Source organism: Pinus tabuliformis, chromosome X (assembly GCF_031772625.1).
Source record: "Pinus tabuliformis cultivar Carrire ecotype Pingquan chromosome X, CPIR1, whole genome shotgun sequence".
Taxonomy (NCBI): domain Eukaryota; kingdom Viridiplantae; phylum Streptophyta; class Pinopsida; order Pinales; family Pinaceae; genus Pinus; species Pinus tabuliformis.
This window is the reverse complement of record NC_142308.1, coordinates 214,925,259-214,939,120: the sequence shown is the minus strand read 5'-3', so window position 1 is coordinate 214,939,120 and position 13,862 is coordinate 214,925,259.

Genomic DNA, 13,862 nt, shown 5'->3' with positions numbered 1-13,862 from the left:
CCAACATCTTTATATGGGATAGTCATTTTACCAACATGGTGAATACTTTTCGAAGAGGCTGGGTCGGATGAAAAGTAAGCCAGTTGGTCTATTGTCACGATCTTTCCATTGTGTGGAAATTTTATTACTCGAAAGACCGATGAAACGACCGCTGTCATAGCGTAAGACCAACTTCGACCCAAGAGAAGGTTGTAGCCTAGAGGGGCATCAACCACCTCCACATCTAGACTAACGGTTTTTCCTTCAACCCCCATAGGCAAATCCTGTAGAATGACAAAAGGATGAAATCCACGGCCATCAAAGGCCTTTAGAATCGTTGGGGATTGATTTAGTGAAGGAGAACCAAGCGATCTCCAACACTGTATCGACATAATACACGTTGATGCTCCCTCATCAATTACAGACCGATGAATAAGCCTATTTTTGACTATCACTGGTATCTGGAAAACCATTTGATGAGGCAAACGTGGTGTACTATTTTCTAGATCGAAAATTATTAGGTTCGGATCCTGAATATCAACAGCTCCTATAGCCGACAAAAGTAATTTGCGTTGTGCTGGGCATGATTGCAGTACTTCCAAAGCCGACATTGCTGAGGGTGAAACAGCTAAATCCTCAACAATGTTATAATTCTGAGCCACTCTCGCATGTGGATTGAAAGCTAACTTTCGAAGTATACCCTTGGCGGGCGGTTTGATTACTAAGTCTGGATTAGGTTTCTCGATCTGTAGTGGATCAGAACCGGGAGCTGAGGTTGATGGATTAGAATGAGAAGATTCTGCTTCTTTACCATCAACAGGACTCTTACTACCATAATCTTGCGATCGAGTCGCAATCCTAACATGGGACATCATCAGTATGGGTTCTTCATTGGCACTCGAGGATGAACCTATCATCTTGCTGTCTTGAGCCGAAAAAGGATCCTTCAAAACAGCAGGAGTTTGGAAACCCTTGACAATCTTCGCAACCTCTACACGATGAGGGCAGTCTCTTGTAAAATGTTCATCATCACAAATGAGACAAGGATAACGAGGTTTGCGCTTTTCGTCATTGGATTCCGCCTTTTCAGGTTTCTCCTTTGAACTTTTGTCCGTTTTATTCTTCTTCTTTCCTTTCTTCTTCCCACCGGATTTTGATTTGGCTGTAGATGACTCTACAACGTGAATATCGGCGGAAATCTCTGCAAAAGAATCTCCTGTTGGGGAATCAAGCAAGGTTATGATAGGAGAAGAATTCTTGGAAGACTTCTTCTTACTTTTAGTGTTAACCGTGCTGATCATACAGTCGGCGACATGAGATCCCGAAGGAGCTGCAGCGATTTGATTTGACTTGGGAAGATCGGGGATTTTTTCATGTAACGTACCTGACTGAGTATAGACCAAGTCAAGGTACTGTGCTTGAGCAATGACTTTCTCCTCAGTAACAACTCCGGCTTTAGCAACATCTTTAGTGATCTTTGGAAACAAAGATTTTACAAACCACTTAGCCAAGATTTGATCCGGAATAAATACCTTCACTAAACGGCGTCGACGTCTCCACTCGTGAATATGATCTGAAATGTACGTGGATGTCGATTATTTTAGCGAAGTTAACAATTCCGTGCCATTGTCATATCGGACTGGCAACTAAAAATGAGTTAGAAACGAGGTAGCTAACTGACTAAAATTATAAAAAGTGCCTCGCGGTATCTCAATGTACCACTTGGCCGTGAGACCAATTAGAGTGCACTGGAAAAGTCTAAGACGGATCGAATCATCTGTGATGGAGTTAGACGCATACCAGAGGTGGTAAGTCATCACATGGTTCGACGGATCCTCTCCTGATTTACCTTCGAACTTGGGAATGTCACTGGGCAACTTATTCGGCATTGGCGGCCAAAACAGAAGATAATTAATGGGATCGTTCGTTAGGCGTGACAAGTCAGGCAAGTCCAAAGTTGCGATAAATGGTAACTACCGATTAGGATCCCTAAAACTCTGGGTCATGAGACCAGCCCCAGGAGGAGGATATCCAGGATAACTAGGAATAGGAATCGCGTTCGGGATATTGTATCCTCCTGGAAAACCAGGATTAACCGGACCGTACTGGGGTTGTTGAGGTTGTTGATAAGTGTACCCAAGATACGGTTGATACTGATAAACTGGCTGCTGGACAGCAGGACCGAATTGGTACTATCCCTGGTACGGTTGATAGGTGAATTATAGTTGACTTGTGACAACTATACTTAAACCAGGTTGTCCTACATGCATCTGAACCGAAGTTTGAATCGTAGATCCAGACGGTGGTAAAGATGTCTGAGGAGTAGATACAGGAACAGTAGAAACCGGAGCTGTCGATACTCCAGAAGTAGGTGGGGTAGATTGAACAGATGTAGCGGCAATTGTAGCAGTCGTTTAAGGCGGAGTACGAGGTGTACTAGGCCCAGGCTGAGAAACTACCGAAGGTACAGAAGTTTGAATGTTAGACTGGACTGGTTGCTGGGATGTACCAGAAACTAAGGGTTGTCTAGTTTGAGATGACAACTGTACACTTGGCTGCAACACCTGTTGGGTTTGCGATGAATCCCACACTATATTCATTCCAGGGTACTGACCCATAACTGGTTGAGAATACTGAAGACCATAACCGGGTTGAGGGTAGGATTGATAATTGAAAGGTACATTTCTCGTTCCTTGAACAAATGTTTGACCTTGGGGTGGTTGGAAACCTTGGTTCGAGTATTGACCTTGGGGTTGATACCCTTGAGGCACATACTGATACTGGGGTTGACCTTGAGGTATAAATTGATACTGGGGTTGACCTTGGGGTACATTGAGTCTGGGGTTGACCTTGAGGAATGTATTGTCCCGTAGGTATGTATTGTCCTTGAGGTTGCCCCCCAGATGCAAATTGTGTACCTTTAGGTTTCCCCCTAGGCGTTAATTGAGGCTGCCCCCAGGCGGTAACTGGCCACCTTGAGGTTGAGGATGGGGAATGGAACCTGACATCATAATAATGTCTTCTACGCTCAACGGCTTTGTACCATTGCTTCCAGTTAATAACCCTTGCTCAATGGGTTGAGGAGATGCTCCCAAAAAAGTACCAAAAAGAGACTGATACCCAGAGGGAACAGATGGACCACCGTACAAAAAGGATTCAGGCGATTGAGTAAACATGGACGACTGTCTTTCCATATTGACGGGAGTGTAAGAACCTCTAGGTGTTGAGTGATAAGGAGCACGAGGTGGTGAAAAACTTAACCCTGAGTTTTCTAAATAATTAGTCAAAGAAAGATACCAAGAACTACTCCTAGGCGGACTGTAAAAAATTGATTCATGCTCCCTTAATTCAATAGTAGGTTGATTTTCAGGGATAGGGATGCCTACTTCTTCTTCTTCCGAAGCAAGTTCTTCAATAGAAATCAATCCAGAAGGAAGATCTTGAGTGATTACTCTTTCTACCCTAAGTGAACCAGGACCACTAAAAGATGGAGAAACAAACCCCGATGTCGGAGTAGCAGCAAATTCACTTTCAGGCTCGAATATTTCGGGTTCTTCACCTATATCGCTAGTAGATGAAAAGCTACCAGCGATTTCGGAGATAGACACTGACTGCGGATTATATTCTGCTACTGGCGTTTGAAAATCAGGATGTACTATCAAAGAAGATTCTCCTTCTTCCGGTGACCCAGCTCTACTACTGTCTCTAGGAGTTACGAGGACTTTTAAGCCTTCACGTTGGCTTGGTACTTCCTCAGGAGGTTGGCCCCGAAGTCTACGGCACTTCCTTAGTAACTCAGCCACGTTTATAATCTCAGGAGACTGGCCCCGAAGTCTACGGGACTGTCTTGGTAATTCAGCCACAATTAAATACTTTTAACTACTTCACACGCAAACAAAGTAAAATCTCAATGAAAAGCACCTAAAGTCTCTAAAGAACCAAACAAATTTGAATCATACGCCTAAAGAATCTAGGAGATCAAACACACACAAACAGTAACTTTCCCGACCGAAAACACTAGTTGGTGATGAAATCCAACGTCGCAGAGTTCAGTACAGAAATGGTGGTTGGAACAGTTACCCCGACAACCTACTTAATGAATAGACTGGCACAAGTTCCTCCACTTAACCATCTCGAGTGAAGTGAACCCCCCAGAAAATCCAAGTGAGTCTAGTCGACGTCTGCTCCAGGTACAGTGGGATCTTCCCACCACTATCACCTTAGGAAGAGTCCTAAAGAATATGGCTACTAAGGTTACCAACTGAGACAAATACACCTGGGGGAACAGTCTACGATCCGATACGCACGCAAGGGCAGAGTAGCAAGCTCAATCCCCCTGAAGGCTCCTTGACATAATCCAAGGTTTACCAACAAGTGACCCCAGGCTCCTCGACAATGATTAATCCGAGGTTTACCGTTTGTAATACGTGAATATCTGGCGTCGTTCCCAATGAGGAAGGATTGATTCCCACACTGGTTCAAACACGATCTCGTGCTTCTCCTTTAATAGGAGCTTTCCCAGAGCATAAATGCAACAATTGGATTTCTTCCCTACCACAAGATACAGCTACTTGTTTGTTTTTACTGTCTTGGAGAGTTAATTACTCTCCTACTCCAAGACACTAGCCTAAGCTAAGTTGGTGTATCAGAGCCCTAGAAATAAAAATGTTACTAGGTGAATTTTACTTTAAGCGTTAATTTTAGTGGTTTTTGTTTAAGTCCAAAGGTGCGGAGATGAAACTCGTGGTATGAAGACTCGACTCAAAATCACTAAAAATGCACCTAAGATGATCCAAACAATCTTTTTTCTTCGATGAACTTCTAAACTAAGAAAGAGTTTGAGAATGCAAATTCTTTGTAAACACAAATCTTTCTCAATTAAACAAATTAAAAGAAGAGCCTTTCCTTTCCAAAGCACTCAGAACGAGACAACTAATTATTTCACAAAAATTTCCCTTTTCATTTCAAAGCACTCAATCACTACAAAAAACAAACTTTTTCGAAAGAGATTATTTTTTTCATATTTTGTAAATAAAACACTCAAAACTAATAAAAATAACTAACTTTGAGAGCTACAAACTATAAAAACCTATTTGAAGTCAAAGCCTACTAAAAGTCTTTTTAGAGGATGTTTTACTCAGCTAGATGTAAGCTAAGGACTAATTCATGCAGAATCACAAATCAGTCAAGAACAACCAATTTCGTTTTCTTTTTCTTTTTTTTAAATGAAAATCCAAACTCTCAAACACAAGCTTTTCGAAGTTTTGAAATGAGAAAATACAAAGCGGATTCCTCAGCAAGGGGAGATTTCATACATGGTCAGACTCATAAGAAGGCTGGTAGACACTAAGGTAATCTAAAGTCCCTACAACTTCTAAGCTCAGAGCCACTACACAACCAAAATGAAAAACAAACCCAACAAGCAAAACTCCTAGGAATTTCACCTAAAACCCTAACACTGATGAAATCAATCCAAGGAAAGCTTCTGACAAGTTATATGCAGGTCTGGGCAGTGGATAACAATTTCTAAAGAAAAACTAGGCTGACTGACAGGAAATTTTAGGGTTTTCAAAATTTTGACAGGGTCCAGAGGTCCACAGTTGGCACAGGTGCGGTCCCGCTCTGTGCTAAAAGCCAAGCTGCGGGTAAGTACGCACTGTGTCAAACGGCTAGGGTGCGGTCCTCTCCCAAAGCTATGAAAAACAAAAAATAAACCTGGATCTACAAACTCTACCCAATTTGACACACAACAAGCCAAAAACAGAAACAAAAATAGAGTTTCTCAGGTCAAAGTAAAAATAAGGAAAACAATCAATTCCCCAATGGAGTCGCCATTCTGTCACACGGAATAAGTCGATCTTGCGGACAAGATAGACCTTCCTAGAATCTAAAGAAGACCTAATGACAAGCAAACCAACCAGACACTATCTTTCTCTAAATATGCTTTGATAGACAATAGCAAACAAGTGTTTTTATGGCCTACCTTAGGTCCAACGCTAGCTTGTGGATGCCCTCGCTCCTTCAATCCAAATGAGCTCCTTTTCGCGAATCTGCAAACACAAACAAGGCAAACAAATTAAATAGCACCTGAAAAGCCAATTGCATAAAACATATTTAACATGAAAGTCAAGGAGTCCATGAAACAAATAACATAAGATACTTGTTGAGAAAAATGAGTTTGATTGTATTAATTCAAAAGAAGAAGAACCTTACAACCTTTGCCTTGACGTTGTACAAGCTCCTCCCAGGGTCCAGCAAGAAGTCTCCTCTACTTTGACAAGTTTCACTCACTCCCCAATGAAACCAAAAAAGGTATGTGATCTCTCCTCTTTAGGCTTAACTAGGAAGTCTTGATTTCACCAGCATTTACCCTCAAAAATGTTCAGCTTCTAACCTCTCTAGCAACCAGCCCAATGCCTGTATTTATAGTGCAATGGAGGGAGGTTACTAGGTCCTCCTTCAAAGGGATAAAGCCCTCCTTCAAAGGGATAGCTCCTCTCATCAAGGGATTAGCTCCTTCTCTTTTGGGATGCATGAACCACCTCAGAGCGAACAATCCATGTCAAAATTCCTTCTAGAAACCTCTAGAATTAACCCAATAGTGAGTTTTTTAAGATAAAACTTGCGCCTTTTGACTTTCACTGGGGTCCGCACCTACATCATTAGGGACAGAGCGGGTAGGTCCGCAGTTTTTGTACACAGAAGGTGCGGGACCGCAGGTGACCATGAGAGAAAGTGCGGAACCAGAGTTACATTGATTTTTAATGTCTTTCTCTCATTTCTAAAGCTTGATTTGGAGAGCTGAGGTTTGAGACTTGCTTAGGAGGACAGTACAAGTGATGATAGACCCATACTGACTGCAAATAATCATGATGACAATATTTTTGTGTAACACATATGCACACCCCACTCATCAATAATGTACCTCTGATATTGAACTTGGGTCATACCAAAAATACATTTCTTCAAATTGACACACAATTTGTGTCGTAGGGTTTGGAGGACTTGCCAAATATGGTGGAGGTGCTCTTCCCAACTCTGGTTGAAGATCGGGATGTCTTCCAAATACACTACCATGAATGAGTTGTTCAAGGTATGTAAAATGTCGTCCATCAGCCTCATGAAGGTTGTGGGGGCATTCGTCAACCTGAAAGGCATGATTAACCATTCAAAAAGGCCCTCCTTGAATTTGAAAGCAGTCTTCCAAACATCGAAGGGTTCCATTGGTACCTGATGGTAACTGGACTTTAATTCAATCTTACTGAAATATTTTTCCCCCTTGAGTTGGTCCAGAAGTTCATCAATCCATGGGATTGGATACCTATTCCAAACAGTGATCTTATTCAATGCCTGATAGTCAATACAGAGTCTCCAAATCCATCCTTCTTCTATACCAAAACGATTGGGCTCCCACAGGGTGATGAAATTGACTTGATGTGCCCTTTCTACAACAAATCCTAAATCTGCCTCTTGATTTCATCATTCTCCAGAACATAGCGTCAATAGATCAGCCCGTTGGGTAGCGGCGCACTCACGGTCAGATCGATGGACTGCTTGACCTGATAATATAGGGATACCCCTGTGCGTGAAGTGAATATGTCCATGTAGTCCTCCACAACCTTGTCCCTCTACTACTGTCATTGTTATCGGGAAATCTAGTGTCTATGCAGAGCTGCTAGTCCCACTAAGACGGGTAGCTATATTAGAAACAAACATATTAAAGTTACTTTCGTTTTCCTTTATGAGAAGTAGATAGGAGAGGATCAAAGAATACCAACCTCAATCTTTCGCTCGATTCTTTGTTTGTTCCTTCTCCTCACCAACAGGTCTTTGCCGCTTCGCCCTTAACCACTCCACTTCAAAGAGTATCTGTAAAGTCAAAGCAGCATAATACCTTCAAAGTGTAGAGATCTACAATCATAAACAATATAGGACCAGATATATATTGACCACACAAATGCATATACTATCATACATACAAGAATGTGGAGGAAAACTTGAAAAGCTTTATTGATGTAAAGATAATAAGAGAAGATTACAACCCATTGATCTAACCCAGTGTCATCCTCCCAACATGAAAGCCCTTCTTCACCTCATCAAAAGCTTAGATCACCCAACACTATGATATTCCACGAGGAAACCAGCAGCACTTCCTTACAAGATACAAAATTCCAACCTCTAGATCTCTGGGATGAGGGATCCATATATAGATGATTGCAGGGAGGTGAGTCAGCTTTTGGGATTTTGATTAGTGTCTTCTCTCTGATAGTTCTTGATTCCACTTGGAGATTGATGATCTCTTACTCATCCCTGGGCGAATTCGAAGAGGCAAGTGTCACAGGAGAAGTTTCTGGAAGATTCCATGATCATCCACCTCGCAAACTGTCTCTACCATTTGTCCATTCTCGCCCATTGCACCCTACAGAAGGGCTTTCCAGTATGCATCGCACCTTTTACACTGGGCAGGTGAGATGCATCGCACCCTTAGCACTTAGCAACCTGTATGGTCCAGTTTTGACTAGTTCTGAACAGTTTTCTGTGGAGAACTTCTGGGAGATGATGTAATCAGCTGACCTTGTTCCTTTAGGGCATGAAACAACACTTTTAGGGACTTAGAAGCCCTTGGTTTATGGACATATATGATTGGGGTTGCAGTTCCCAAAAATGTCTATAACAGTTGCCCCCTAAAGCATGAGGTCGTTAATCTTTTGATGTCAGGTGAAATGCTTTATCATGAGGATCCGAGGTTTTTCGAACTGGAAGGCGACCTGTAATAAGATACAATACAATACATTATCTTCATAACATTTTCATGATCTAGCTAAGGTGGGCATTCCTACGCTCAGCTTTATAAATTCATTTTCATGTACATAGGACAGACAACCGTCTGTGTGGCAGACTGATGATTCTGATAGAGCCATCATCCTTTGATTCAGATGATCATCTGTGCAGCAATGACGTACATTTGATGTCTTTATTTTCCTGAATATATCGCAGCTCGGATGGATGAAACTAGATCCGGGGTCTTCAAACTCATCCAATCTTCGCCCAAAGCACAAGTCGATCCATGTGAAAAATGTTATGGAGTTGAACATGGAAAGACATCGCCTGATTACCAGCCAATGATGTAAGCTGTTAACAAGCGCGAGAGGAATCACCGATAATGATGATGACCCTCAAGGTACAACAGTGCAATTCGCGTGGTGTGAAAATGGGACTTGGCATCGAACACCACGCAAAATCTCTCGGTCGAAGGCCATTGATGTAAACCTGTTGCCGAAAGTGAGAAACTTTCCATTGAGGCATGCAAGCTTCAAAGTATTGAAAGGGTTGTTCCTAGGTCGACTTCTTGGATAATGAGCTGATGTAGACAAGAAGTGACCTGTCGTAGGAGGGCCTTAATGAATCCCACATCTACGACACGGAACGGAGAAAATGACTTTTGGAGGTGAAAACGATCTGATGATACAAGGTTCAGGGTGGCGATCATGAAAGAATGAAGTGTAAAGGTATTGCAGCAAATGAGACACAAGATGGGTTGGTGAATTCTCTGATCGACTTCTCTTGAACATATCGGCGACACTGAAATGGATTGGTAGCGTTAACCCCAAAGATGGATGGTACGGAGGACCAATGGTAATATTACTGGTGAACGGAATAACCCAACCTGACTCAATCATGGTGATGGAGTGAAAGTGTCATGTTCAAGAGCGACTCGCTACCAATAGAGTTTCTTCAAGTTGTCTTCCCAATTTTTTCCAGTCATTGCTAACCAGTACCTCTTTATTTTTATCAAGCTTGAGGAGGATAACATATGCTTGTTCTATAATTTTCCTTCCGGGCAAACCCGTCGCTATGTTTGAACAAGCCTAGCGATAGTGAGACTTGTCCTTGTCTGCATGGACAAGTTTGTTGCTATTGGTTTTAACGAGTTTAACGACAAAGACAACTCGGTCCTTTTTCAATTTTAGAGAGTTTGAAAAGGGATGGAAAGGAAACTCCAGTGATCCTTTTTCGTCATGTAATCCCTTAAGTCCGAAAAAGTATAAAATAATACGAAAGGGATGAATTTTTGATAGTTTTAACAAGCCGAACAAGACAAGCGCTCGATCTTTTTGTGTAATAATCCCTCAGGTCCAAAATATTAAAATCTAGAGGAGGGATAGCACTCCCAGTAGCTTTAACGAGCTGGAGAGGCCAACTGCTCGGCAATCTTTTCATATTTTACGAGTCAGATGAAAAGAGCTTAAAGGAGACTCGCCTCTTGAGGAACGAGTGATATTTCCAGGTAGCAGCTGATTCCAGGTAAGGTTTGGAATTTTCCAATCACAACAGTGTCACAAGGATGGCTAACAGAATCACTCTTTGCAGCTATTCCTCAAAAGGGGTAAACAATCAAATGGAGGTGAATGATCGGCTAAAACAGAGTGGAGGTGATGGTAAGAACACGACCAGGGCTCAAAAAGCTGATGATAATGCGTTCGCAATGGTTATTTACCGGAGGTTGGTTCATTTTTTAATGAGCTTAAACTCTGGGGGGAACGTTTGCTCATTGCTTAGGTTTAATTTTTAACGAGCTTGAACTTCACATAAAAACTGCTCGTGCCAGTCGTATAATAAGGATGTCTCATCGATAGGTTCAATTTTTAGGGAGCTTGCACCATTCGAAACTTTGCTCCACTGCCTCTTGCATGCAAGCTAGGAACAACCAACTACTGTCCTAGGGGTTAGTTAACTACTAAGGTCGGGTAGGAAAATTTTTCCTTTATTTCGCCGGTGCCATTTGGCCCCTGCGAAGGCGAACGGTCGATTCGACCACTCACCCAACTTAAGCAGTTGAAGTTAGCGAAACTATGGAGTTAGTGTTACGCTGGTCACTTTTCACTTGCGCACAAAAGGTTTGCATGCCCCCAGGTATAGTGAAGTAGAGATTCCCAGGTTACCCCTCAATTTGCAGACAAAACAATTGTTCTATCAGGAAAGGCCTACCTTTTCTAGGTTACCCTTCAATTTGTAGACAAAACATTCGTTCTATCGGGAAAGGCCTACCTTCTAACAGAGGTACCTTATTCTGATCTAATCCCATTTTCCTATATGGACGGGTGTGTCAGACTAGTCATATATCCTCCGCGGAAACCTACCCTATACCTGAAGTTTTTCTGCCGAAGCAGACCAGGGTGCATGCCCCCTAGGTTTCAGTCATGGCCACCGAATTACTCGCATTCTTCAGGTGGATAGACTGGAGATTGATGAGACATTCCTTGCATGAAAAGACCATTTACGGATGGTATTTTACTATTAGCTATGTGTGACCTGGGGAACGAAAGCTGGTCTATGATCTGGACCACTTGGCCTTCATGCGGAAAACATATTACTCGAAAGAGTGAGGAGACAATGGATCCCATGCTATAAATATAGTCGTGCCCAAGGAGTAGATTATAATCTAAAGGTCCTTGGACTACCATTACGTTCAGATACATAGTTTTCCCTCTCAAGGTTATAGGAAAACTTGGAAGGATCCCTAACGATCGACTGGTTCCTTTATCAAAGCCTGTTAGATTCCGCATCTCAGGAAGAAGCGATGGCGAACCAAGCGCTTTCCAAGCATTTGAGGAAAGGATACTCACAGAAGCCCCATCATCTATGATGGTACTGACCATGACCATTCTGTAGATGGTACACTAGCCAGTAAACGGGGTCTGCCTAGTAGATTCCAATCGAAGGAAACAACTAGGTTGCTCGGAGGTGGGACCGAATAAACGGCCGGGTATGACTCTGACGAACTTCCTTCCAGCGGTAAAGGAACAGGTAGATTGCCCCCATGTTCATAAGAGTCTGTGTTTTTAAAAAGAATTTGAACAGTGTCGTTCTCATTCTCTTCGGTGATTGTATCATCTGAAGATGGACCTTCCGAAGACAAGACCGGGTCGACTGCCGCCTCAACCTTTTGACTTTTATCTGGTATGGATTCAGTGGGTTTATCTTCAATGATAGATGCTTCGATCGACCAAAAAGTTGTGTCAGTCGGATTTTCAACTAGCAATGGACTCGGCAAGAGTTTCTTGTATCCAGGAGGAAGCCACAGCGGTGAAGCGGGACGGTTATCCAAGACTCTTTTAGCTTCGTCCAGGAAGGGACAACAGTGGATGGCATGATTGCCTTCGCACAATTTGCAAGGAAATTTACATCTTCCTTTCTGTCCAGAGACTTCGTTTTCACTAGTTGATGGTGTGCTTTCAACATGATCGTCAGAGGTTGATGACACCGGATTGTGCAAATGATAAGACCAGTCCCTTAAGATCCAGGGGATACAAGGACAATCTCGGTGACAGTGGTCCCCTTTGCAAATGACACATGGAGATTTAGGTCTGAACGGTGCCATGTGTGGATTTTCGCTAGATGATGCATGGTTACCCCTTTTTGCCTTTGGCTCCTTCTTCTTCTTTTCCTTCTTCTCCTTCCCCTTCTTCTCCTTCTTAGTTACTTGATTTTTTGCTTTACCAGCTTCATCAAGCGAAGAGGAAGGAGGAGAGGGAGAAACGGACGAAGTAGAAGGTTGGGGGGTAACTCTAGTATCATCTAGTTGCTGACTTGATTGTTCAGGAATCACGGTATTCTGAACGACGGAGGTCAAGAAGAGCCATATTGGCAAGCCAATCGTCAATCTTGGAAGTGACAATGTGGCCATATGAGGTGCACCAACATCTCCCCAAGAGGAGAAAGGACCAGGATTTCCTCCAAGGGGAAATCCTTGGTTGGTGGACTCCATTTTCTCAACCTAAGAACAATGAGGGAACAGTGACGTTATTCTGATTAAAATAAATTTTAGACACTTTGACACAACCTGCTTTTTCAATTTTTAAGAGTCGAGAAAAAACAAAAGATGACTCTAGTCGCCTTCAATTTTTAATGAGCCTGAAGTGATAAGTGCTCAGATGGACCTTTTCCTTTAAGGAGTCTGAAAAGGAACGAAAGAGACTACTCTGGAAATCTAGATAGATGGGTTACCAAGCCAATCGCAAAACTGCAGAATACTTTTTACAGTACGGCAGTCAATCTTCCCGAATGTTGTGTTGAGTGCATTGCGATCGATAGGGCGGCAGACATAGCTTCCTAAGGATAAAGGATATAGCCTGTTGTGGTCTCCCAATATATACTCGATGGTACGTGGGAGCACAAGTCCGTACTGGCACTTGTCATCTCAAAAAGGAGGAATCACCCAACCTATGATGAAAGCGATAGTTACAAGGCTTTACGACGCCGGAATACGTCTCTAGCCTAGACTTCTAGATGTTATGTGTTAGGTTCCAAAGCGTTTTTATGTTCATTGAATTTATTTTACAGATGATCTTTCTTAAGAAATTTTCCTTTCAGTTTCACCGCGTGATGTAGATATATAATTCCTAAAATGCAATCTAAGATTATAAACAGTCGTTTAATCTTCTTTTTGCAATGAAAATCCTAGCTACTAAAGAAAGAGAGATGATATTCTTTCAACATAGAGCAGAGAGCATACACTAGATGCACTATCCTAAATCAAACCAACAAGCAGTCTAAATGCAAATGCACATGTATGTATTTGTTTTCTTCTTTCTTAATGTGTGAATGACATAAAGAATGCTGAGTACAAATCTGAATTATCTTTTCAAAGTGACAGTACTAACAAATTTCTCTTCAAAAACGAAAGGAAGATAATGACGACACTTTGCGACTTTGAATTGAAAACTACTTTTGGCACTTGAAAAACTACTAATTCAAATCAAATACAAGAGTAACTATACAATCAACCATCAAGAACGATAGTATTCTTTTCTTTGACTGAAAACGACACTTGCAACACTTCCAAATCAAAAGACGACAGTTTGATTACGTTACTTTTTGTA